The sequence below is a fragment of the Pteronotus mesoamericanus genome, unplaced genomic scaffold (genome assembly GCF_021234165.1).
Source record: "Pteronotus mesoamericanus isolate MK-2021 breed Mesoamerican mustached bat unplaced genomic scaffold, CSHL_Meso_final contig_65, whole genome shotgun sequence".
Lineage (NCBI taxonomy): Eukaryota > Metazoa > Chordata > Mammalia > Chiroptera > Mormoopidae > Pteronotus > Pteronotus mesoamericanus.
Window position 1 is genome coordinate 2,726,116 of NW_026555228.1, and position 26,465 is coordinate 2,752,580.

Sequence of the window (26,465 nt, forward strand, 5' to 3'; positions counted from 1 at the left end):
AGTCGTGTTTACAACTTCTCTCTCCTGTATTCTAGTTGGTGTCTTAGTTGGGCCTCCCTTTCCACAGGGTCCTCTCTGTAAACTTTCTAACATAGAAACCTGATTGTTTACTTCACCTTTCCACTTGGAATCCTTCATGGCTTCCCATTACCTACAAGATCATGGAATAAATAAAAATCATGTCACTATGAAGGAATATATTAAGAGGTGTGGTTGTCAGAATAACAACCTCCCATCCTGAGATGTCTGGGTTCTCTTTCTACAAATCTGTGAATATGTTATATGGTAAAAGGTACTATGCAGGTGTGATTAGGAATTTGGGGATAGTGCCCTGGCTCGTGTGGCTCAGTGGACTGCATGGTGGCCTGCAAGCTGAAGGGTTGCTGGTTTGATTCCCGGTCAGGGCACATGCCTGGGCTACAGGCCAGGTCCCCAGTTGGGAGCATGTGAGAAGCAACCGATCAATGTATTTCTCACACATTGATGTTTCTTTCCCTTTCTCCCTCCCTTCCCTCCTCTCTAAAAGTAAATAAGTAAAGTCTTTTAAGAAAACAATTTTGGGATAGAAGGATTTCCTTGGATTAGTCTGGGGGAGCCAATGTAATCACAAAGGTCACTATAAGGGACAGAGAGAATCAGCAGGATCAGAGTCAGAGAAGACATGACTATGAAAGCAGAATTCAGAGTAATGTGGGGCCACGAGCCAAGGAATGCAGGCAGCCTTTGGAAGCTGGAAAAGCAAGGAACAGATTCTCCCCTAGAACCTCCAGAAGGAATGCGGCTCTGCTGACACCTTGGTTCTAGACCCATTTTGGGCTTCAGATCACCAGGACTGTAAGAAAATAAACTTGTGTTCTTTTAAGACACTAAATTTGTGGTAATTTGTTACAGCAGTGATAGAAAAGCAATGCACAAGGCAACTGGATTGAGAGTGCTCGCTAAATAAATGTGTTGAGGTCAATCAGTGACTATTCTAGGAATGTGCTAGACTAATTCACTGATACATTTAGAAGTCTTTTTTTAAAAAATTAATGGCATGCCATTGTTTCTTTTCTCTCAATTAATAGCTTTAGATGGGGATCAGGGATGCATTTTCTAGGTATCTGCAACCCCATCCTTTCCTCTACTTCCCTGCTGGAGGCAGGAAGTGAGGCTGAGGGGGATGGAAACCCGTATCTCTATACAAATAGTGGAGGAGACAGGATTACATCCCAGCTTTATCACAGACTGAGGTCCCCTACTAAATAAATGGTGAAAACCAGAGCAGGCATGGCCCCAAACCCAACTTACTTCTCATTTCCCCTAACCAAGCAAATCTAATATGCTGCATTCTTTTTTTTTCCAGGTTTATTGAGAAACAATTGCTATATATCACTGTGTACGTTTAAGCTGTACAGCCTTATGGTTTAATTTACATATATTTTGAAATGATTATTCAATAGGTTCACTTAACATCTATCGTCCCATATAGAGATAATATAAATCAAAAAAAAAAAGAAAAAAATTTTCTCCCTGTGATAAAACTCTTAGGATTTACCCTCCTCAACAACCTTTCTATATATCATACAGCTATAGTGCTGCATTCTCTATTTTAATCTAATATGTTGTTTCTACCTTGACATTTCAAAAGCATTTTTTACACATGAACATGTACAGCCTCTGTCCAATCCGTACTTACATCTGTTGGTTGTCAGTTCATACAGGAAGTTAGGGAACAGGCTGGAATTGTCAGAGGAGAGTCTCTAAAAGCAATAAGATAAGCTGGAGGGAATTATAAATTGATAGGAGATCTAGGAAGAAAGACATGGGTATTAAGAGAGCAATATAGAAGTGGCTAAAAAGAGCAGGGGACAGATCTGGGTTTGCTACCTTCATAGTCACGTGACATGATTGCCTCCTTAAATTCACTGGGCTTCAGTGTCTTCATCCTTAAAATGATCGTTATCATATCTATTTTGCAGCGTCGTTGAGGAAATTCAATGATAACATGCTTGTCAAGAGGCCAGGGCAGCATTTGCTACTGGGTGGATTCGGGAAGCTTTCATTTTTTTCTCCCCCATGATGTCCTTTTCCTATTGATATTATTATCAATTATGTCCACCGTTGTGATATATCATTTAACAAAACAAAAAGCGCTTAACATAAAAGTCATATATCAAGGCAAAATGAGAAAAATGATAATTTGTAAGTTGTAAAGATTAAGCTTGTTCAAACATTTTGGTTCATCTTTTTCCAACTTGTGTAGTGGCCAGGTGAATTAATGAGAAATCTTACTTCTGAATTATTTAAATGCTCAGGGAAGAGAATAATAAACGGCGCGTCTTGTGCACTGCGAAAGGATTATTGATTAATGCAACTCCCAAGTTCTAAATAGCCGGTAATATATTTTCGTGCATTAATAATTCAGAAGAACGAGCATTATTTAGCTGTTGCTGAAACTACATTTGCAGCTGAACCACGTGGACATGCAAACGATTGTTAGAGCAGCGAGAGTTGGTCTTTCCCCTTCTGGCCTTCGCTGCCTCTGCAGGGAGCCCCACCAAAACAGGGTTTTCATCTCTAATAGCAAACGCTGGCTGCACTAGCGACAGCCAGGCACTCAATAAATATATGCCAGGTGAATGAAAATCTCACAAGGTAGGAGCAAAAAACGACCAGCAAAAGTATTTTAAAAGATCAACTTGGAAAGAAAATCAATTCTAATAAACTCGACGCTCTTGGGCTCAAATATTACGAAGGTAAATAGTCTTTGGAAATGGAACCAGCATGCAGCTGAAAATAGTAAATAACATTGATCAAACCTGGAAAATCTCCCAAGTGTCCTCAGAGTTCACAGATAAATTGATTAACTGTTATCTTACATTCAGGACCTCCAAATTAACTGCCTGCATTTCATAAACAATTCCTAAAGGCAAAGATAAACCGTTGGGTTGAATTAGCATTTCAGTTGAAGAAGAATGGAAATTAACAATGAAAGGGGACTGGCTTTCCTTTTCTTTCTTTCTTTCTTTCTTTCTTTCTTTCTTTCTTTCTTTCTTTCTTTCTTTCTTTCTTTCTTTTTCTTTCTCTTTCTTTCCCTCTCTTTCTTTCTTTTTCTTCTTTTTTTTCGTGCGAAGGATACCTCAAGCAAATAATTAGTTCATTTTAAAGAAAGAGCATGTATATTTTTCAGGTGATCATATTACTATCCATGCAAAGAAGCTGTTTAAATAGTTACATACTTTTTTAAACCTGCTATTTAGTAATGAAATAAATGCCACACATTCTCAATTTGTGAATATTCTAATAATCAGATCATTTTAAGACTGCAACATCAAATAGAAAAACTCTATGGGCTTTCAATTGAAGTGCAAGTTGCAGACTTAGGTAATTAGTTGATGTTGAGTCTTTGCACTTGATCATTATTTTTATGATGCAGATTCAACTGAAATAATAGTAAGTGTACTACTTGTATGTGTTAAGTTCAGAAACTGAACATCTATACCATTGGAACCTTGCATAAAGCAAGGCTTTTAGTTTTATTTTAATGATGAGGGGAAAAATGCAGGGAGTCAGCTACATAAGGCAGCATCCAGACTTTCTCAGGGAAGAACAACCACAACAAAGATTACTCCTCCGTCCTGTGCGGTGGGGGAAGGGAGGGCAGGGTTTGCAGGAATTTGGTTCTCAGCTCTGAGGACAGGCTTCTGGACTTGTCCATCACAGAAACCACAGCTGTCTGTCACTTACATCTTCTCCACACATACTCCAACTCACAAGGGCTTCAGTAATTTGCTCGAGGGATAATTTGCCTTAAACTGAATTAATGTATTTCTAAACAATTCAGGCTCAAGTTTTCCAGAATATAAAAATAAAAGGATACACATACACACACACACACACACACACACATATGTATCTCTCTCTCTGCACACAAATACCAAAGTCAGTTCTAAAAATAACAGAGTGGAAATAGGGAGTAAGAAGTAACGTTTGCCAAATAAGGTTGTGTGAGCCAGCTGATTCCTTGAAAATGCTAAAGGAGACAGGGTACCTACTCTTTCTGACTGGGGGAGGAGGGGTTCCTCGTTTGTTCTTTCTAATTAGAACAATCACTGAGTAACAAATAGACCATCTGAAGTTCTGTATGACTAACTCAAAATTCTGTTTAGTGGAACTTCTCTCCCCTTATTTCACGGTACCTGGAACTTACTTTTGGGACGACTTGGTTTATCAGCAGTGGCTTTGGTCTGCACAGACCTAGTTACAAAACAGGTGACATACATGATGGTAAATAGATTCTCACAGGAAACAAGACAATTTGGAATTTTCCAGAAAGGCCCAATTTTCTCCTATCTCCACAGAGTTGTACCCCCCAACTGGTCAAATTTAGATATACATGCTTCTGAAGGAAACCAAAATGTTGCCAGCAGATGCTTTTGGGGATATTGATTGTAAGCTGGTTATTAAGAAATAAAAGACTCAGAAAGAACTTTTGACCCTCCCCCTTTCCTGCCCAAAAGGTTTGGACAGGGAAAAAAAAAAGGCTTTGGGAAGGGACCTTTGACTTAATCACCTGAAGAATCTTCACCTTAGCCGGAAGGCTGCAGCCTGTTAGCTAGACACCCCGAGCTCTATTGTTTCTGAGTCACCTGGCAAGGGTTTGCCTGTCCTGTGTGTTCCGCATCCCCAACTACCTGTAAATCGCCCATTCTCACTTCTGAAATCTAAGCTCTCACCCCCCTTTCCCCTTTGTCCAAAAATGTTAGCTCTACCCAATGTTGCCTCGTTGCCTTTGGAATTCTCATGGTTCTATGAATTCCCCTTGCGCGTGTATTAAAATTTTGATTTTTTTCCTGTTAATTTGTCTCCGTTAATTTGATTATTAGCATAACTAGAAGAGCTTAGAAGGTGGAAAGAAAAAAATTAATATTTTTAGCCCCCCACACTTTAAAAATACGATGATCCTATAAATAACTGTATGCCTCTATGGGTTACAGTTTCTGCGTGTGCATATGTTTTGTTTAACTCACTTGCTCAAAAGTGCTGTTAATCAAGTTTGGGAAAAGTAACATCACGCTATGGCCAGCAGCCCTTTTTTTGCAGGAAAAAGCACCTTTCTCATACATTAGGCAGAGACAATGCAGGATGTCCCGAGAACTGCTAACCAATTTCCCTCCCTTCTAAACACCAGCACTTCAGTAAAGCAATTGCAGTAGCATTTAGGAGAGAAAAAAAAGAAAAGGAGCCTTACCGTTTTCTCCCACCACAGACGAAGGCAAACAAGCCCCAGCTGCTCTAGGCCAGGCCACTGGGTTTCTTAGAGTCACTTCAATGAGGGGACCACGAAAGCCGAAGTCTTCCTTCCCTCGGTTCGGTTTCTCCCCAGCAACCTCTTCCAGGCTTTTTCTCACAAAGCACTCTCCTACACGCTAATCCCCTCACCGGGCAAAGCGGCACACACACCAAATGACTTCTGCAGAAGCGCCTCTCCTGGGGCGCTGGAGGGGCGGGGGAGGGGGTGTTTGCTGGCATCAATTCCTTAGGACAACCCTCGGAGAGACATCGCCCCAGCCCTCTGCGCCCCTCAGCGACAGGACTTGAAGCCCCAAGCCTGGGAACAGGGCTGATCCCTGGCCAGGCACGGAGATGAGCGTTTGGCCTTTCTGTCCCCTAAATGCCAGTCGCTGTCTCTGAGGGATGGGAAGGGCAGCTCAGCCTGAAACTTCGTCTGAGTTCTGTGCCCCTTTACAACGCTGCCTCCCAGAACAGAACAATTTTCCCAGCGCTTCAAAAGCCCTCGACTATTTAGAGCCACTGTTTGGTTTTCAAATTTTCCCCAAACTGGAAATTAACTGAAAACATCAAGAAAAAGCAGAATATTAAATTTGAAAACGTGTGTCTATGCTCTCTATCAAAGATCCTGGAAATTGCTGTCTTTATAAAACTTCATTTTTCAAAAACCATGTTTTTAAGATATTAAGTAAAAGAAAAATTGCTAAGTTGCAAGGCACGATCTTTTTTGAGACCTAAAGTTTACCTTATCTTCCCAGAGGACACGGGTTCCCCCTTGCATTTCAAACAACATCCACACCTTACACATCCAAAGCCCCTTCTAACTGAAGACAAATATCTTAGTACATTTCAATCAATTACAGTCAATCTGGAAATCCCCCTTTCCCCTCAAGTTTTTAAAAACAAGTCTTACCTGTGGATTACGTCACCTAAAACCCGGAAAGGAATAAATCAAAGAGCAGACAAGCAGATGGCACAGTTCTAGATTTTGCAATGAGGGCTGTTTGCCTTGCAGTCATGATTTCTAAGGAGACGCTGCTGGGCTTGCGCTTGTGTGCGGCAGGCAGCGTGCCATTCGGGCCTTTGAAACGAAATAAATCGGCTTCACACCACCAGCTCCGCTACACACTAACACTTCAGAATGCCCAGGCAGGGGCATGCCGCCTCTTTCTGTAGTGACCCTGCATAGAATCAGAGGTGACGCTTTGATGGATGAGTTTCCCAAGAGACAATGCAATCTGTGACATCACAGTCTGGTTGCGCCCCCAGCCCAGGCCCCGTCCAGCCTCTCCTCTCTCAAAAGAAAATTGCCTGTTTGGTGACAATGCGATCTCAATAACAAAAATGAGCCTGGGGTACACAGCAAATGCTCTAACTTACATGTCTTCCTTAACTTCAATTTTCTGACCGCCCTTGGCCGGGGAGGTGGGGTGGAAATAGGGTGAGGTATGAACGTACTGGGTGGAGAATTCAGGCAAGACCAAACAGAAGTGTAGATCTCCATATGCTAAAGTTTACCACATGACAGCAAAATAGTCATCTCCCCCCCCCAAAAAAAATAGAACATTTGGGTTTTTTAAACATCACTATTAAAAACCTGCACAATGATACTGTCTTTCCGTGACATGCAGTATAAGAATTTTTACAATAAAATTATATGTAAGCAACTGTATTAAAGTATACCTATAGTTTCAGACTTAACTGTAACTCATTTAATATCACATTTTTAGAAGATTTTATTATTTATTTTGTTTTTAGACAGAGGGAGAAAGAAAGGGAAAGAAACATCATTGTGTGGTTGCCTCTCGCGTGCCCCCTACTGGGGACCTGACCCACGACCCAGGCATGTGCCCTGACTGGGAATCGAACTAGCGACCCTTTGGTTCCCAGGTCTGTGTTCAATCCACTGAGCCACACCAGCCAGGGCTAATATCACATTTGTATTGATTATAAAAGTTTCCTTCTTTCCATTATCAAGGAATACATAGCTCTTGAATTAACCCTGGCCATTTTGCTCTGTTCTGTGTCTTAGCTGTTCTCTGTATCAGTATGCATCACTAGTCTTAATATTTAAAATAATAGTTGGTTAGTCTGTCTGAAATTCTAATACAAACTTCCTTGCAAATAAAAGCTCTAATATCTTTACAGCTCTCATCTTTTCATCTATTTAAATATCAGATGTTCGGTACAAGGAGAATAAGAAATCTAGACACTGTCTCATCTCTATCATCTATGTCTCTATCATATCTATCTATCTACCTATCATTGATAGGCCTACCTACATAAAAATAGAAAACGTTTACATGGCCAAAAACTGCATAAGCCAAGTCAAAAGAAATGATGAGTGGGGACAAACAGTCCGTCTCCTTTGTGTTTAATGGGTGCCTAAAGTTTGAAAAGAGAAAGAAAACTACCACCTAAAAGAAAAATGAGCAATGGTTACGAAACAGCAGAGATCTGACATTCCTCTCTGCAGTTACATGGTACTTTGCTGTGTAGATATGCTACAGATGAATTCTGCTGCTGGGCATTTCTGTGGTTTCCATTATCTTGCTTGAATGTGTGACATTTTATGCTTGTGATGGTGATTCTGTGGAACATATGCCTAACAGTGCTACTCCTGTTATCTACCGTTGTGCTGCAAACCACCCGGAAACTTAGTGGCTTAATACAAGTCACACGCATTTTGCTCATAAACTTGTGATTTTGGGAGGGTTCAGCAGGAACTGCCACCTCTGTCCGACTTGGCTTCAGCTGCTGTGGCTTAGATGCTGGAAGCTGTGGTCATCTGAAGACACGCTCATCACCAGGCTAGCGGATGGGATGACGCTGATTGTTGCCTGTTGGCTAGAACACCTACCTACAGCCTCTCCTATGTGGCCTGGGCTTCCTTACCACACGGTGGCTGGCTTCCAAGGGTGAGTGTCCCAGGAGAGGGCTAGACAGAAGCTATGTTACCTGCTAAGATGTCTCATAGAATTCATGTGGGAATGAGGTGCATTCTGGTAAATGAGGCAGCCATAAAACTTGATCCAGGTTCAGCGCTAGGGGACATAGATTCTACTTCTTGGTGTAACATCGCATGATTCAGAAAGCGAGGGGGCGGTGAATGAAAAGGTTGTTGCCATTTTGGAAAGGATAATCTGCTGTAATTATGCAGCCCTCAAAACAACAGATACAAATTTCTTGACACAGGAGGACAGTCAAATGATAGTGAAAGCCGAGTTGACAAAAGAGAAATAACACTGGCACGTAACAGATACTCAAGGCTTGCGGAATAAACCTTTGTATAGAAATGAATAATGTGTTTGTGTTTATATTAAAAACATTCTAAGACAAGCTACATGAAGATGTGAACATGGCTTATATTCCTGTGATAGGATTACAGTTTAAGTTTTTTAAGAGAATGAGTTTATAATATTCTTATAATGAATGTTCATAGAAAATTCAAAGGTACTTCAAAATGAACCTCAGAGGACAATAATCTAAGTTGATTGTCAGAAAGGTTGACCTAATTTTTTTTTTACATAATTGAAAGCTAATTAGAATGCTCCATGGCAAAGTACCTTTTCCTTTTTCTGCTTATTGGGAGAATTTGTTGCTTCTCTATCTGTAAGAATTTCACTGAGGTAAAGTATGTAAGTATTTAAGGGATATAAAAATAACTTTCTTTTTCATTTGTAACCAAAAACTGCACCAGCAATAAAGATACTTTTTTAAAAAATAAGAAGATATTTCATTAAAGTAAATATCATGTGTATGCAAATGAGTTGTGAGTGAGAATAATAATAATAATAATGTTCACATTTTTTCTTTTTTATTACATTTATTGGGATGACATTAGTTCAAAAACCTCCAATTACATGATGTCATTGCAGGTTTCAAGTGTACCACTCAACAAATCGTCGTCTGAACACTGCGTCGTGTGTCCGTCATCCTGAGCAAAGTCCTTCCCATCCCCACTTATCTCCCCTTTGCCCAGCTCCGATTACTGAATTAGTAGGGTTACAGTTCAAATGGGGACCAGGACACCAGAACAGAAACGTTGTGGTGTGCATGTAATACACTGTGTTACACTATCACTAACTTTTTCCTGAACATTAATATCTTTAAAAACATATGAAATACAACTTATTTTTGGAAGCAAAATTGCTAACTTCTCATAACACAAATACTTTGAAAGCACTGTTCAAACGAGATTTTAGAAACGCTACATGGACAAATTTGAATGTAGAATTTCCTCTTGTGATAAGAGCAATAGTCAAGAGTGTCAAATTTGGGTTCCGGGATGAAAGCTGGATTAAACAATCCTGATGTAATTGGAGCCATTTGTGTCACACTAGGAGAGTATAATTTTAACTGAATTAACAAACTGGTTTAACAGTAATCAGCTTTTAGCAAATTTTGTCATGTTTGTATTCAGCTGTAGACATTTCCTTTTACTTGACCCCAATTGAAACCTCTAACACTTTATGCTAGAGCTTTTCCTTCAACTCTTGAAAAATCGCTCCTCTACAAGAATGCATTCATGAACTTAGTTTTAGCCCTGATTCAAAGAGTTCCACTGTCAACTCTTAATGACAAAATCATTAACTTCCTGAATAAATACAGTTCTTCTTGTTTCTGGAAGCTACTGGTGTCTGGCCCTCCTCTTTGGAATTGCATAGTTATTCACTTGAATCACACACACACATATATACATACACGTAAACTTTATTCATCCGAGGAGTCATTGAGTCATAACTGGATCTCTCCTAAGGAGGTGCCCTGTGATGTGCTATGTGCTGTAGGACTGCGGACCTCCCAGGTCCAGCCTTTTTGAAGGCCAGGATATTTTCTGTAGAGAAAGAACCGTACTTCCTCTTTCTAAAAAGATGTTCCTGTTTGTAAGGTAACTGCTTTAAGTAAATAAATGCTCGATGTAGAAATGTCGATATGTAAAAAATCTAAGAAAAAAGCCACCTATAATTTAAAAAATGAAGGGATTACCACTAGAACAGTTTGATACTCAGATGTATAGATAAATAGATGATAACTAGATGATAGAGAGAACACTCAACTAACTGAGTTCATCCTGGATATGTATACATTTTTACATCATGTCTTTTTAAAAGTATCTTTACCTTTGAATCTTTAACAACTGTATTCAGGTAGTGTATATATCATAAAGTTTGTCCATTTTTAAATGACTTCTAGTAAATTTGCCAAGGTCTGCAACCATCACTGAAATTCTGTTTTAGAGCATTTCCATCACCTCAGGAAAGACCCCTGTGCTCCTTTATAGTTTATCCCCGTTCCTACTCCAGCCCTAGGCATCGTCTTCCTGTCTCTATAGATCTGTCTTGTCTGGACATTTCATAGAAATGGAATCACACCACGTGTGGATTTTCATGTGTGGCTTCTTTCACTAAATAAATTGTTGTCGAGCGCCATCCATGCATCATTACTCCATTGATTTTTATTGCCAAATAATATTTACACTCTACAAGAAACCTAGCCTAAAAACACAGATTTAACCAATTCTCGGAATCTTCATTTCTTTATAAAGACTCCTGTGTCACGGGAAAGTCGTATTAAATAAATGTGTATGCTTTTCTCTTGTTAATATGAACTGTGTTACACAGGCCCACTGTTAAGAGCTTTGAAGGGTAGAAGACAAAGATCTTTCTCTAGGAAGCAGGCTGACAGCTCTCGTGGGGGGCGGTTTTGGAGGGGGTGGCAGGATCAAGCGAAAAAGAAAAAGAATTCATGCAGACTGACAGCAGCGTGGTGATTGTGGCAGGGAGGGGGTGAGGGTGGACGAGGGTATAAGGGGAATAAGTGGTAATGGGAAAATACAATAAAAATAAGCTATTAAAAAAGATATTTCTCCTCTCCTCCAAACGTATTTATATTTGGCTGATTCATTCCACAACTATTTATTAAGTGTCTATTATGGGCTGCTCCGCTGTCCTAGACGATGAGTTCACATTAACGTACAGGGAATGCAGGGCTGCTCCTGCCTTCCCAGGGGTTGTAGTCCATTTGGAAGAGAGACACGGAGCTCGAAGGGATAACAGAGTGAATGAGAACTATGGGATGGCAGGGACAGGCAGCATTAAAGCATGGAGCAGCAAAGCATAACCCTTCCTCTGGTTCTGCGTGTACCCACTTGGACCTCCAGAGTTGGTGTAATTATTACTTTAGGCTGAAGGCATTTAAGATTCAACAGACGCAGATAGAAGTCTTCTCAGAGATTCCCTTATCTGACTAAAAGCAGAAACTTCTGAGAAATGAGGGCTGCCATAAATTCCCTCTTTAGGGTGGCTTCTACTCCAAGGAGAGAGACCAAGCGTAAAACTCCCATAAATCCCCTCTCCAGGAGAGTTTCAAGGACACACACACACACACACACACACACACAATGGTAAGACTACTCACATCTGCATAAGCTCATCTTATCATAAGCTTTTTCAAATCTCCCAATTGTTCCGAAAAACCCATTTGACTTTCCCTAAAGAAACCTATTTGTTCCTCCTATAGAAGTCTCCTCTCTGCGCTCCATTTTCCTGCTAAGTTAGGTAGGTAAGCGTTAAATTCTACTAACCATCCCTGTGAGTTACTCATCACCAAGCACTCACATTGCACATGTCAATAAACTCTGTCTGTCTCTTGCTAATGTTTTTGTCAGTTTCATTTCATAAGTCCCCAATCATTAAACGTAAGAGAGTAACAGTAAAAGTTTTTCCTCCCCACCAGTTTTTTTCCAGAAGAATCAACTCTTGCAAAGAATACACAGGCATTCTCCAGGTAGGGTGGGAGGGATGGTGGAGAACATTCCAGGGAGAGACTTGTACGAAGACCAAGAACTAAGAAACAACACTTGGGGCAATGGAATTGAAATAAGTACATCAAGTCTGGAATATTCTACACGGGAGAAAGAAGAAATAGATGGAAACAGAGACATAGGCAGAGGTTAGGTTGTGCTGTCCAAAACGACAGCGACCAGTTCCATGTGGCTTATTGATCACACGAAACGCAGCAAGTCTGAGATGTGCTATAAATGCACCACTACACACCAGAGTTCAAAAACTTAGTAAGAAAAAAGAATGTAAAATCTCTCAATAATTTTTAAAATACTGACCACGTGTCAAAATGATAACAACCTGGCGATATTGCCTTAAATAAAACATATTATTGCAATGAATATAATCTATTTTTTTCTTCTACTTTTAATTTTGCTACCTGAAAAATTTTAATTACGTATGTGCTGCATTGGACCAGGGAGGGCCTGGAAAGCCAGGTCAGGTTTTGTAGGACAATTACGTATCCAAAAACAACACCGACTGCATAAGCGACCTTTATCAACAAATTCACCCAACTGCATCCTGGCTGATAATTGCATTGTCTGAAACAAATAGGAGGCGGATCTTTGTCCACAATCAATCCACGTGTTTTTTCTGGAAAAGTGTTTTGAGAATTCATTACTAGAAGAATTCTCATCTACCTTTACTTTCTTATACATTTGGCACCCCCTCCCTTCATTTCAAGAAACAGAGTCCAGGGACACCCCTAGGTTCCCATCATTTATCTCATTTATAAAAGAATTGGGAGACTGGGGACTCCATTTATTTCAGAAATCTACCAGGTGGTTTTGCTTTTTCAGTTACAAAGTCTGCTATTTCCTCCAAGAAACAGAAACAATGAATTAGCAGGGATACTCTCAGCGGGTGAGAATGCTGACTTCATTCTATAAAGGAACACCACCGCCAGCTCTTAATGGCTCTCTAATGATCCATCCAAGGATCAACATTCAAAGGACTGGATCCCAGACCACCGCGTCAGGGGGCATTCCCTAAGCTCAAACTAGAGTCCAAACAAGACCAAAAGAAACAGTGAGAGAAAAATTGTAAAAGCTTGGAGCAGGGGAATTTGGAAATGAGATTGTCTCTGTTAGCAGGAGCTTTCAAAGTAAGGACAGAGAGGGAGGAGATACTGTCCACACATTACTGATGACATTTTTTTTCCCATGAAAAATCCACCTTAAGTCTAAAAAACCCAGAAAATCTCAAATAACTTTACTGATGATTCAGTGTGTTTGTTTAAAAACACATGAGATTCCATTTGGAGTTTATTCTTGTGTATGGTTATAAGAAGGTGGTCTAGTTTCATTTTTTTTTGCACGTATCGGTCCAATACTCCTAACACCATTTATTGAATACACTGTATTTACCCCATTGTATGTTCTTGCTTCCTTTTCCTGATATTAATTGACCATAGAGTCATGGGTTTATTTCTGAGCTCTCTATTCTGTTCCTGACGGCCAGAGGGAAAGGGGGCGTAGGCAGAGGTAGAAGAGGGCAGAGGGGGGACAAATGGGGATGGAAGGAGACTTGACCTGGGGCGGTGAACACACAATACAATATACAGATGATGTATTATTCAATTGTATACCTGACACCTATGTCATTTTATTAACCAATGTCACTCCAATAAATTCAATACAAATGCAAACACACGAGACTCTCATGAATTGATTGAAGTCTTTGGTCTCTTTTGAAATATCTGGTGTTGTGTCTGCGAGTGTCCTGCGGTGGCGGTTTGTTTTTGGAGCCGCGGTCGGGAGGCAGGAGGTGGAGGCACAGCGACATGCGGTGCATGGAGATGCAAAGCAGGTTTTCCATCATGGAACTATTGACGTGTGGGGTTGTTGCGGGGGCTGTCCTGTGCCTACTGGATGTCCCGAAGCATGCCTGGACCCTCCTCACCGCATTCCCGCAGCACTCCCCACATATCAGTTGTAACAACTAAAAATGTCTCCAAGATTTGCCAAATGTCCCCTGAAGGGCAGAAATGCCTCTCTCCTCCTTTTGAGGAACACTGATGTAATACCTTAAAATACAGTATTTATGGATACGTAGACTTCAAATCATTGATGTGGTTTTTTCCAGTTGGTGCTTACTCTTAAGTGTCATGATGCATACCTTGATATGTGTGTTTTTAAAATCTTTCTAAGGAATTGGACGATGATGGAGAGAACATGTTTTCTGCTGAGCTATGACCCCGTCAGGCAGGCTGAGATCCTGGCTGTGGTCTGGAGGGACCATTAACTGGGGAAAGGCTGATCCCCCCATTGCCTTTCTGATGTGGGAAGTCCCGCCCCCATCCTCTGCAACCATCCAAAAGAAACAGAGAAATGAGACAGGCTCAAAACACTAACTTGTGGCTCACCCTTGAATGAAAGAAAATATGAACGATAGTCCATCTTAGTTTTTACCAAACAGATCTCATTTGAATGCACAGCTTATGTCTTGACACATGCACAACTCTGGACAGAGAGTACACTTTTAATAGTGACGTAGACGGAATTTATGTGGGTGTGCTAGTCTGAACGTTGTACTAAGAGCGATGTAGAAAGGGAGATGGGATACCAGTTTATAGTGAGGGGATCAACATCCTCAGTATCCTCACTTTCATTTCTAAACTCATCTACCCACTGAAGGTGATCCAAATACGCTATCCCAAAATATGTCCATTTGGCATGATGATTAATTTGAGCTGAGGGCAACTGAGAACCAGCAGACACAGAAAAAGCTCTCTACCCTCCCCCATCATCAAAAGGCAGCACATATTTCCTTCGCGAGTGTGCCCCTCCCCCTTCCCCCCATATCAGGAAGAGAAGACAACCCATCACTGGAGACAGCATTGAGTGAAATCTACATAAACAAATCTTACTGAAATAACCTGTATCTTCCATCATTAGTGCCCCCCTATGTGTTTTCCTCCTCACAATTTACAACCCCTAGAAGACTGACACTCTTTTCTGTCATCTTGTCACTTCTCCATCGATTTATAGCCTTCTGTTAAGAGAGTAGACAAGTATAAGCCTCCAGGTCTGCCTGCCTCTTTGCGGGTTTTCATTTCACGTGCGTAAAGCCCCCCACATATATATTAAATCAACCCTTTTGCCCTGTTAATCTGTCTTTTGTCAGTTTATTTTGCAGGGTCCCAGTCACTGAACCTGAGATGGTAGAGGAAAAAGCTTTTCTCTCTTCCTGACTTCACGTTGGCACCTGGAAGAGGCCTTCTATGCAAACACAGACCAGGCCACACAGACAGGTCATGCTGTAATCGTTTAAATACGTGGGACTGGTATCTTCTCTTGAGAGGAAACTTCACCAGCACTTCTATTCCATCAGCTGGCTGCAGTGGTTGTAACTATCGCTAAGTAGCTAAAGCCCTGGGCAACCTTCCTCCCAGTCCCCTATGCAGAGCAGCCCTTTCGAGAAGCAGCTCCATTGCAAACTGGAGGCTGCCACTTGGAGCATGACACCTGTGACTTATGCTTGGAGGTGCACATGGGACCTGTCATTTGTTTTCTGTTGTCTTGCTTTGATAGGCGTGGCCAGTCTTTCCCTAGAGCAGCGGTGTGTGTTTTCTCCTGCTTCCTAAAAATTATGTTCTACTTCTTGGCAGTGCCACGCTCAGTCTCTGTGAGGCAAGATACGTTTCTGGACATCACAGAGTCTGTCATTTAAGTGAGATGATTGCACATATACTCTTTGAACTTGTGAAAGAAATGCCTAGATCTTTCCACTTCACATGATGCAGTTTTTAGATAGACACTTGTACGGAGATTAGGTAAGGTGGCTGGCTGGGTACTTCAATAAAGTTTCAGTGTAATGCAGTTGAAAGTAGGTTTATCCTAAGATGTAGCAAAAACCATTATAATTTTCATCTATTTAATATATTTTATATCTCATGGATTAGAAAATAAGAGTATAGAAAAGGGGGGTAAAGAAAATTTTAAAAAGTTGTTTACATATAGGAAAGTGGGAATTCAAATACTAGATTAAGGGAAAAACTCTTACGTAGTAGCAGAGCGAAGAAAGAAAGAGGCAGCTTTAAGGAAAGAATTGGATTTGCCTTAGATAGAATTAAAGGAGTGTCAATATTTTTGACTAAATGATGAGGTGCAGGGACAAAACCCAGGTCAGCGTTGCTCTGTGATGGTGTGAAGTCCACGTGTGTAATGGTAATGTTCCTTTCCACTACCAATGGGAACATGAACTTGTAGATTTTGGCATTATTTTTTAATGCTATCTACAAACTTATTTGAAATTATGGAAACAAAAATCATTTCTTTAGACAACTAAAGAATAGCTTGCAAGCCTGAACACAAATCATTGAGAATGTAGTGCTAGAAACTCCTTTTAAAAAAAAAACACAAAATCCAGAACAGGCAGACCATTAAGCTGGAAGAAGAAATTAATATAACCTCACAGGGAAGAAGAAAAGCAAATATTCTAAAGCAGCTGCTGCTGATGCAAGCAAAGGTTAGAGCAACAAGGCTGTTTTCTAACAAAGTGTGAATCCCATTAGTGTTGAAGTGTTAGCCCCTCCTTAGCCCTTACATCTCAGCCAGAACAGATTTCGGATTTTACCTCCATCTGCATCTCAAGACTGGTAAATAGGACCCATTGAGACAGGCAAAAAACGGTGAAGCCATTCAAAAGGCATCTTTACCTTCATGTAAGGCTTTGACATACACACAATAGGCAATGGCCAAAGTTTGCTCAAATAACCCTTTTGCATGATTAGGTGGACAAAACAAGGAGCTGTCCTCCCCCAGTTTCCCAGCTTCCCCTGCGGCCCCCATTGTCTCTTCCCAAATACACAACGATGCCATTTTGTGATTGGTCCATTAGAAATGCACTTGGAAAAACTTCTTTGGGGAGCACAGAATTCAAACTTACTCCATTTAAAGAAGAAGAAGGAGTGAGTAGAGGAGATGCAGCAGCTGCTAAAAAAAAGTAAAACATCTGGAAGTTATCAATGACTGACTTGTGTGCCCAATACCAAGGTGATACACTAACTTCAATATTGTAGAACAACGGACACTGATTGTTTATTACAGCAGTTCATCCACAAGGATCTGTAATCCAAATTCTTGCCTTTGTTTTTTTCTGTGTCAAGATCTGTCAAATATGTCTCTTAAGCCAGATTGTGTCATTGAGCAGAACCAAGTAAAATCACAAAATGAAGTTACTTCTTCTCATAAAAAAAAAAAAAGTCCAATGTAAGAAAAGCTCATACCTTGCCAAAGATTTTCAACATGGTTGCAATCAAGTCATTTTCCAATTGTATAAGTAAATAACATTGAGCACATGAAATATTCTGCCAGAAGTACATAGTTGCTATGGTTTTTAAAAGGAAAGGTGTAAAGCTAAGTGTTCAAATTTGAAATGATTGAACTTGGGTTCCATATTGAAATTATTGAGCTGAATGTGTACAGTGACTGTGGAGGATAAATTGCAGCACTATGTGCTTAACATAAAGAGCATTTCTATATCGAAGAAAAAGTTGCTGGTTGCCAATTGCATGAAGCTGTACCACCTTGCCAAGAATGAGGAAATAAAAAAATCCACTGGAAATAACATTTGGTTATTCACATTAGCATTAAAGACAACTGTGATTCAGAAATTTCCCCTTTTTTAATTACAGCAAGTAAACTATTTTGCCAACTCTCCTTGGGAAGCTCAATTTTCATCCTGGCTGACTGCTCTGAAAATGAAGCTGTCAAGAATCCTAGGTTGAAATTATTTTTCTAAAAAGAATGTTTATTATAGTCTCTTTCCAAAAATGTGAAGAATCTGTTCAGAAAGATACATCTTTAAACTGAGTTCAATGCACAGTTTTATTATTTAAAGTGAAGAAGATCCATATGCAAAAGTCTTTTTTTAAAGATTTTATTTATTTATTTTTAGAGACAGGGAGAGAAACATCAATGTGTGGTTGCTTCAGGCCCACCCCCCACGGGGGACCTGGCCTGCAACCCAGGCCTGTGCTCTGACTGGGAATCAAACCCGCAACCCTTTGGTTCGCCGACCAGCACTCAATCCACTGAGCCACACCACCCAGGGCTGAAGAAGTCTTTTGAATAATTTAGATCATATATACATCAAGAATTATTTTAGTTATCTAACTTACTGGCCTATTAGTGCACATCTTTTTCAGAATCCATGACTAGGGTGAAAAAAGACCATTCTGTTTTTTTGAGGGCAAACTCGCGTTTGTACCAATACAAATTCATTTAAACACCAGGAAAATTCTTTGATAGTTATCAAAAACTCTATTGGACACTTTACTCTTTTCTGCCCTAACCCCTAATGTGACTATGTTTGGAGACAAGGTATTTATAGAAGTAATTAAAGTTAAATGAGGTCATAAGGCTGGGGCCTTGATCTAATAGGCTTAGTGTCTTTAAAAGGAGAGACACCAGAGACCTTGCTCCCTCTCCAGTGCATGCACTGAAGAAAGGCCGTCTGAGTGCACAATGAGAAGGTGGCAGTCTACAGCCCAGGAAGAAGGCCTTGACCAGAAATTGAATCAGTGGGCACCTTGATCTTGGACTTCCCAGCTTACAGAACTGTAAGAAAATAATCTTCTGTTGTTTAAGTCACCCAATCCACAGGATTTTGTTATGGGAGCCCACGCTGATTAATACTATAATGAACAACGTAAGTTAGCAGTACAAATATATCTTAGCTTGGAATGTGTAACTATAGTAGAATTCCTGCGGCAAATACAAAGTATAACGGGAAAAGTAACCAAATGTCACACCGTTGGCATCTTTAACCTTTAGGAACTTTTTTTTTTTTTACTATATCTTGCTAAAAGGTTATAGTTTGCAATATCCACACAATTAAATACCATATTTAGCTACCAGCATAAACTGTCTCACTAACGGTAAAGCATAAGGAAATAGCTGTAAGTGCATTATATCTAAAGTCAGTTTTTTTGAAGCCATCAAAGGCAATATTTAATACATTTTTTTGTAACACAAAATAAAGGTGACGGATAATTCACAAAATAAGATATGGCTTAAGAATTTTAGAGGTGCTTTGAATCCTCTTTTCCAATACAATTTCCTCATTTTAAAAATGAGAAAGACCACCTGGCCAGGTAGCTCAGTTAATTAAAGCACCATCCCGACACACCAAGGTTGCAGGTTCGATCCCTGATCAGGGCACATGCAAGACTCAACCAATGAATGCATAGATAAGTGGAAAAGCAAATCAATGTTTCTCTCTCTCTCTCTCTCCCCCCTCCTCTAAAATCAATAAATAAAAAAAATTTTAAAAACTTTATTAAGAAATGAGAAAGATTAAAAAGTGATTAACAATCTAAATGTTCATCAATTTGTGAATGGATAAATAAAATGTGGTCTATCCATGCAATGGCATATTATTCAGTAATGAAAAAGGAAAAAAATCACTGATGTATGAAATAACATGAATGAATGTTGAAAACATTATCTTTTGTAACTGGCTTACAAAAGATAAATTAAGTTTTCTGCAAATTAAATTAATTAAATTTGCAGAAAACTTAATAGTATAAAAATAGGCCCTGGTTGGATAGTTCAGTTGGTTAGAAGGTCATCTTGATACACCAAGGTTGCAGGTTCCATTGTGGGCCAGGGCACATGCAAGAATGAACCAATGAATACATCAATAAGTGGAACAAAAAAGTTGATGCTTCTCTCTCTCTCCCCTCCACCTTCCTCTCTCTCTCTCTAAAAAATCAATAAAAAATGTAAAGAAAATAATTGTTAAATCTTGACATAATTTTAAATGTTATATATGCATGTGTACCATAAAATCTGGATTTTTCTCTTTCTGAGAGTTAGAAAAGTGATATATTGAACATTTAACCTAACTACAACTAATACTCCTCTATATATGTAATTATATATTTTAGGAGCTATCGCCATTGAAAAATGATGTGCTTATTTATCTATATATCTCTACTTTAGGCACAATGATCAGGTACCCTCAGTGTTGGACTGAGTATAAGTAAAGAGCTCTGTGAAGCGTAGAAATTGTTACCCCATAACTTCTAAATGCTTCTAAAGCAGGTTTCCTTGAGATGCTTTCCATTAAGAATGTCACAAGACCAAGAAAGTGCCATCACCAAGCCTCTGAGAGGTTTTGTATAAAGACACCTGCCTAACTTTGTTCAGGTGTTATGTCCATTTATGTGACCCTGGCACCCAGTGTGTGTGGGCATCTGGAATAACTGGCTCTGAGAGAGCTGGTTAAGAGCAATTACTTCACATTCCTTTATTATATCTTGCACCAAATACCCCAACCATTCTCACCTTTGAGGGAGGAAGGGAGAGAGAGAAGGCAGGAAAGATAAGAAAAGAGGAGAGGACAAGAAGACAGCTGAAAACAAGACAAGCTTTGTTCAGAATGATTTCTGGTTTTCCTCTGGTGGGTTCAAAATAGTGCTTTTCAAAAAAAAAAATCAATACATAAACACTAAATGCCAGTTTTATTTCATCTCCAAGGTCGGACAAACAGGAATGAGATGTATCCTAAAACATCTCTTACACATATATATTTTGGTGAGTTATGATAACTTTTGTTTATGGAGTACTTGTTGCTTCTTGCACCAAAACGACACGGTGTTAGTTTCACAGAAAAGGCGATATAATTGAATGCTTTTAAACCAGTGCCTAATGAAATACTTAGCCCAACATCTGTCCCACCCAGTGCCTTGTCCAGTAGGCACAGTAACCTTTCAGCTCCTTTTGAAGTGGTTGCAAAGTCTCTCCTAACTATTTATACTTTAGTGCTACCTAACTGTGACATTTTAAAGGCATATTTGGCTCTAAGCTTCACTTATTATGTCATTAGCAGGTCAAAGTTTTCCTATGAATTTTTTCTGAAGAAAAATACAGTTGAGTGAGAGCCCAGCAACCACGGAGTCAGTGGTTGTGAGCGTGGCGTCCAATGGAGCGGCCATATTTAAAATGGCCCACCGTTTCCATCACAGGTGGCTTTGCCCTCCTGCCCTTTATGTGCCTCCAGACCCTTTTAAAGGCTGTTGTGGTTTGCTTCTGGGAAGCCAATAAAGCTCCATCAAAATGATATAGCATGTGAATATCAATAAAACTTACAACAGAACTCAAATGCCATTGTCCTGAAACAGATTACTGAAAGAGGAGACAAGCTGATAAATATTAAACTCAGAAAATGAGAGAAGCAAAGGAAGAAAAGAGAATGATTATAATCACATAGCCTGCTTTCTTTTTTGACTTTTTTGTTTTGATTCTCAAAACATTGTTAAATTTAATTTACTAAACCTTGTTAAGCATTGGATGAATGTTGGATAAGCTTTAATAGGAAATTTGAGGCTTTATTAAATCCTTTTGTTACTGTGAAGTCAATGTAAGGTTTATAGCACTCTATAAAGGTGCCTTTTTTGCATCTTAAAAATTGAGAGGACTATGGAAATTGTATCTAGGCAAGTACAGTTGCTTTCTCCCAGGTCATATGGCTGTAGGTTCGCTCTGAGAAATTCATACCACACTTGCCGGAAGCATTTGGCTAGATATTACCACAAAAGGGACAAAACACAGTTTATAGTGATAAGAATCTTAGACTCCAGCAGACAAAACAGGGCTGGGATAAAGCTGGAAAAGAACATAGGCATTCCTCCTTTCTATAAAAATTTAATATTCACAACTTTGATTTTCAATGCTTGGTACAATATAGGACCAATGATTCTGTAACCTTCTGAATGTGTTGACCAGAGTACATTGTATGTTACACGAGAGCTCCAGAAAGTGGGATTTTGCCACCTCGCTCAACAAACACTGTCAACACCACAGAAAAGGAGCTTCGTAAAGCCAAAAGGAATAACCTTCACACCCTTTGATGTTACAGAAGATAGCCAAGTTCCAGGAGCTTTGTAAACAAGCTAGTGTTTTGTGATGGAGAGAACCTGGGCTTTTGGGTCTGACGAGTCTCACATTGTTTGTGCTCTCCACAGCTGCGTGACCTTGGGCAGGTTACCTGACATCTCTAAAATGCAGCTTAGTCTTTCACGAAATGGAAACAAAAATGTTCTATAGATATTGTTAAGAAGATTAAGCGAGCTTGTATACATCCTTAACTTTGTACCTGACACATGATAAAAGCCCAGGAAATACTGGTTTCTTTTTTCTTAGTAATGATAACTTAGTATTTATTGAGGGCATCTCTGCTATTGCACTGAGCATCTAAATTCTTCATCGCACTTAAGAGTTACTGCAGCTCCATGAAGCTGGTACTATTATTATCCTCAACTTACAGATGAGGGGACTGAGACCTAGAAAGATATAGTGACTTGCTCAAGAACCCATTCTTACTGAACAGCGGAGCTAAGGTTTTACTCCAAATCCTGTTTTACTCACTGGCCAAGTATGGCTCTCCCAGTTGATCTGCTAATTCCGAGGGAACTCAGTTCATTTATTCATTGAACAAATATTACTAAGTATTCCTTGTTTCAGGCACTTTACAAATTGCTGAAGATGCAATGGTGAATAAAACAGACACGGGCCTTGCTGTCATGGAACTCACAACCTAGCCCAGGGTTTTTCAAGGTCTGTGCTGTTGGCATTTGGAGCTGGGTAAGTCTTTGCTATAGATGGCTGTTCTGTGCCTTTTAGGACGCTGAGCAGCACCTTTGGCCCTACACCCACAGCAGCCGCTTACACACACACACACACACACACACACACACACACACACACACACACTATTACAATCAAAAATATCTCCAGACTTCGCCAAATATCTTCTGAGGAGGAAATTAGCCTGAATGAGAACCATTGCTCTTCTGAAAATAATATTAAGAGGCTTGTGTGTAAGAAATTATGGGAACTCCTACTCATCCTGGGGCTCTTCTGTAAGGTATGTTTCCCTTTTAAAAAGAAAAAAAAAAAACCCATCGCCTGCCATAATGTAGAGCCTGTTGTGTAACTACCACCTCAAAAAAAATTTCACTTTCTGCTCTCCAAAGGTTTTTTGGTGGAACTATGTCTAGTTTGGGAAAGGAAGTCAATCCAATTTGCTCTATAGAAATATGTTTTATAATCAACTTTCCTGACAGAGGGTGTACCATAAATTACTATGCTTTCAAAAATATTAAAGGAATAGAAAGGCATCGTGACTCCTGGTATAGTTGGGGCTCATTACAGCTCTACAACTGGGGGGTGAGGAGAGCGTTGACTTTGGGGAGGCTTGAGTCAAGGGTTGCCGCGTTCAATACTGCCACATTTATCACAGTATCTTCAGGTTATGGGCGGCGTTAGTGCTGGCAGGTTCACTGCTGCAACGTGAAGATTACGGAACAGTCTTACATGCACGGGTCTGGCTTTTCGGGTCTTCTGGGATGTTCCTCTCTACACGGAGACTCTGGGACTTGGGCTTTGACAACCTTATGGCTCTGCTTTCCTTGAGGTATTTGGAGTTCTTGCCTTCACCACTGACAGAGGGAAAAGAGAGTGTGCAGATTGCAATGGAGGTTTTCACAGACTGTGACTAGAATTCTGATATTCCATTGATAAGAACTCTGTTCCATGACTGCTGCTAACTACACGACAGGCCGGGAAATGGAGTCCGCCTACATGTCCATGAGGGAAAGAGGACTTGTTTGAACATATAGCCATACTTTACCAATATAAGGAAAGTAATTTTCATTGCCCAAGAGCAATACATTGTGTGTTTCTCTGGTTTTAAAAATTAGGATATTGTATACATTATGAAGATTCTGTGAGGACTAATGGAAGATGCGTAAGCTACATTTTTCCCAAAGACTTTGTGCTATGGATGCATCTGCTATCTGGAGAATAATACACCATGCTAATTTATAGCCCCATTATGAATAGACACATTCTTAATCCCTGGCAGACATCCTGATGCGGTCAATCCATTAACGTTCATTAAGAAAAGGCAAACGTACTACACTGTACAAGTTCACGTCCCCCAGCAATGGTGTAATATTTTCTTTTGCGCTCAACGTGTGAATTATTAAAAACAAGCTAGCTACGATGTCATCATTTTTGATTATATCAAAAATGAAGGCAGAGACAGGACTGCTTCCAATTTGTGAAGTTATTTAGCATTTAATATTCCCTTTGGGAAATCAATATGGTTTGCGGAGATTATTTATATACCACTAGTCAAGTGTGATTTAAATAAATGCACCGTGTTGCTCGAGCTATGTGAATGAATCTTTCAATGCCAGGACCTTACTATTGAATAAAGAGATGTAATCATAAATCAGCTAAGTGGAAAATGGTTAGTAGAAATTATCTGGTCATTTTACTGATATAGATGAATATCTTAGGTTCTATTTTTCGAGTATTTATTCAAATCATAAAAATAAACATCTGGGCATTCTATGCCAAGATGTTAATATTAACGTTTAGTAGTTACTTAAAATGCATATGTTCTGAAACTAATTTTATTTTAGGGGAGTGAAATGTGGGCTAATGGTTCAGACATGTGTAAATAATTCATGGTTTTTTTTTTTTATTCAGTTAGGTATAAAAAGAAGTCGTTGAATGGCAACAAAATAATTCCTACTCTTAAACTGTCAGGATGCATTCTGTGTTTTTCAGGATTCAAATCAGTTTCTTCCAAGCCCTGTGTGAGCCTGGAGCAGAGGAGGACGGTTAGCAGGCCGGGAGGACAAACGGAAATGAAGAGAAGTCTAGGGTCTCTGGGCCAAACCACACGTTGGTTAATTTCTCCTTAGGCCACTTGACTCCTATTAGAGAGAAAACAGAAATTCCTGGGAGAAACAAGAAGAAAGTGCAACTAAACGGATTCACTTCTCCAAAGCATTCCAGAGGGCACTTTGGAAGTGAGGGCCTGCAAGCCTCACTTTGAACAGAGGGCCAACGCTGGCTTTCCTTTGCTCCATTTAGCTAGTTCCCAGACAACAGGCATGCCCTGCTTTAAGGAAAGGGGATATGGAACCAGAGGGAGAAATTCGTCGCCATTATTAAATTCACAAAGGAATCCCATTATTTTACCTCGACATTTACTGTAAAATGTATTTAACCAGAGACTTTTCCTGGAGCCAATGAAAAACGTTTTGGTTTAATAAAAGTTATTTTCACATATTTAGGTTGGACACTGAAATTGATGATATCTCATCACTTTTAACTGGCACAATGGCAATTTCTTAAGGTTACTCTTAAGGTTTAGCTTTCTAGGAACATATCCTTTGTGCAAAGTAAGATATGTCTTGCTGAGAAACCCTACAATAAACCAGATGGGGAAACAATGGAGTCAAGTAATTCAAAGGGTATTATTTTGAGGTAATTAGATACCTCCACTATTCTGACCTTCAACACTCTTTTATATGAGTACTCAAGAAGTTTCTGACAGATACCATATGATTTCACTTACATGTGGAATCTAATGAACAAAATAAACAAACAAACAATAAAAACAGACTCATAGATACAGTCTGTCAGAGGGAAGGGGGTTGGGGGCTGGGTGAAAAGGGTAAAGGGATTAAGCAAACAAAACAACACACCTCATAGACACAGACAACAGTGTGGTGCTGACCAGAGGGAAAGGGGGCGGGGGGTGGAAGAGGGTAAAGGGGGGTTAAATGGTGACGGAAGGAGACTTGGCTTGGGGTGGTGAACACACAGTACAATAGACAGACTATATATTGCAGAATTATACACCTGAAACCTATATAATTTTATTAACCAATGTCACCTCAATAAAGTCAATAAAAATGAAAAGAAGTTTTTTTTTTTACTTAAAAACTGACATTGTCCAACAATTCAGTAACTGACTATGCCAATTTGCAACAACAGTGTTACCCAAAAAGATAGATCAGTCATGGGCTGCACAAAAGAAAATAAAGTTGTTGGCTGCTGGTACTTTTCCTTTCCCACTGTTAGAAGCGTCATGTGCGCAATGAACTGTGCGCTTAGTATTGGAAGGTCCTCAGGTTTTAATATCTGCAACAGAGAGAGCCGCAGGCTTCAGGCGGGTTGGGCGAGTTTTGCCCTTTCTGGCTCATTTATCTAAGAAGGAATTTGGTGACTTGACAAGTTTCTGAAACAGGAGGAAAATTATTTGAGTGACGGCAGCCAGAGGCACTTAGCGAATTCTGACCGCCATCATAGTTGTCACCCACTGAAATTTAACTCGAGTCCGAATTTATACAAGTGGATTCACTTACATGGCACAGAATTCACATGCTGTTTATTTACTATCACTGGGTTCTTTCTTCTGAATCTTGTACTTTTTTGGACGGTATGATATTTTGGAGGCTGTAATCCTCTGTGCAATTTTCTTATTTTGTTTGAATTTAGTCTACTCATCTTTAATTGCAATGACAATTTTGATGCA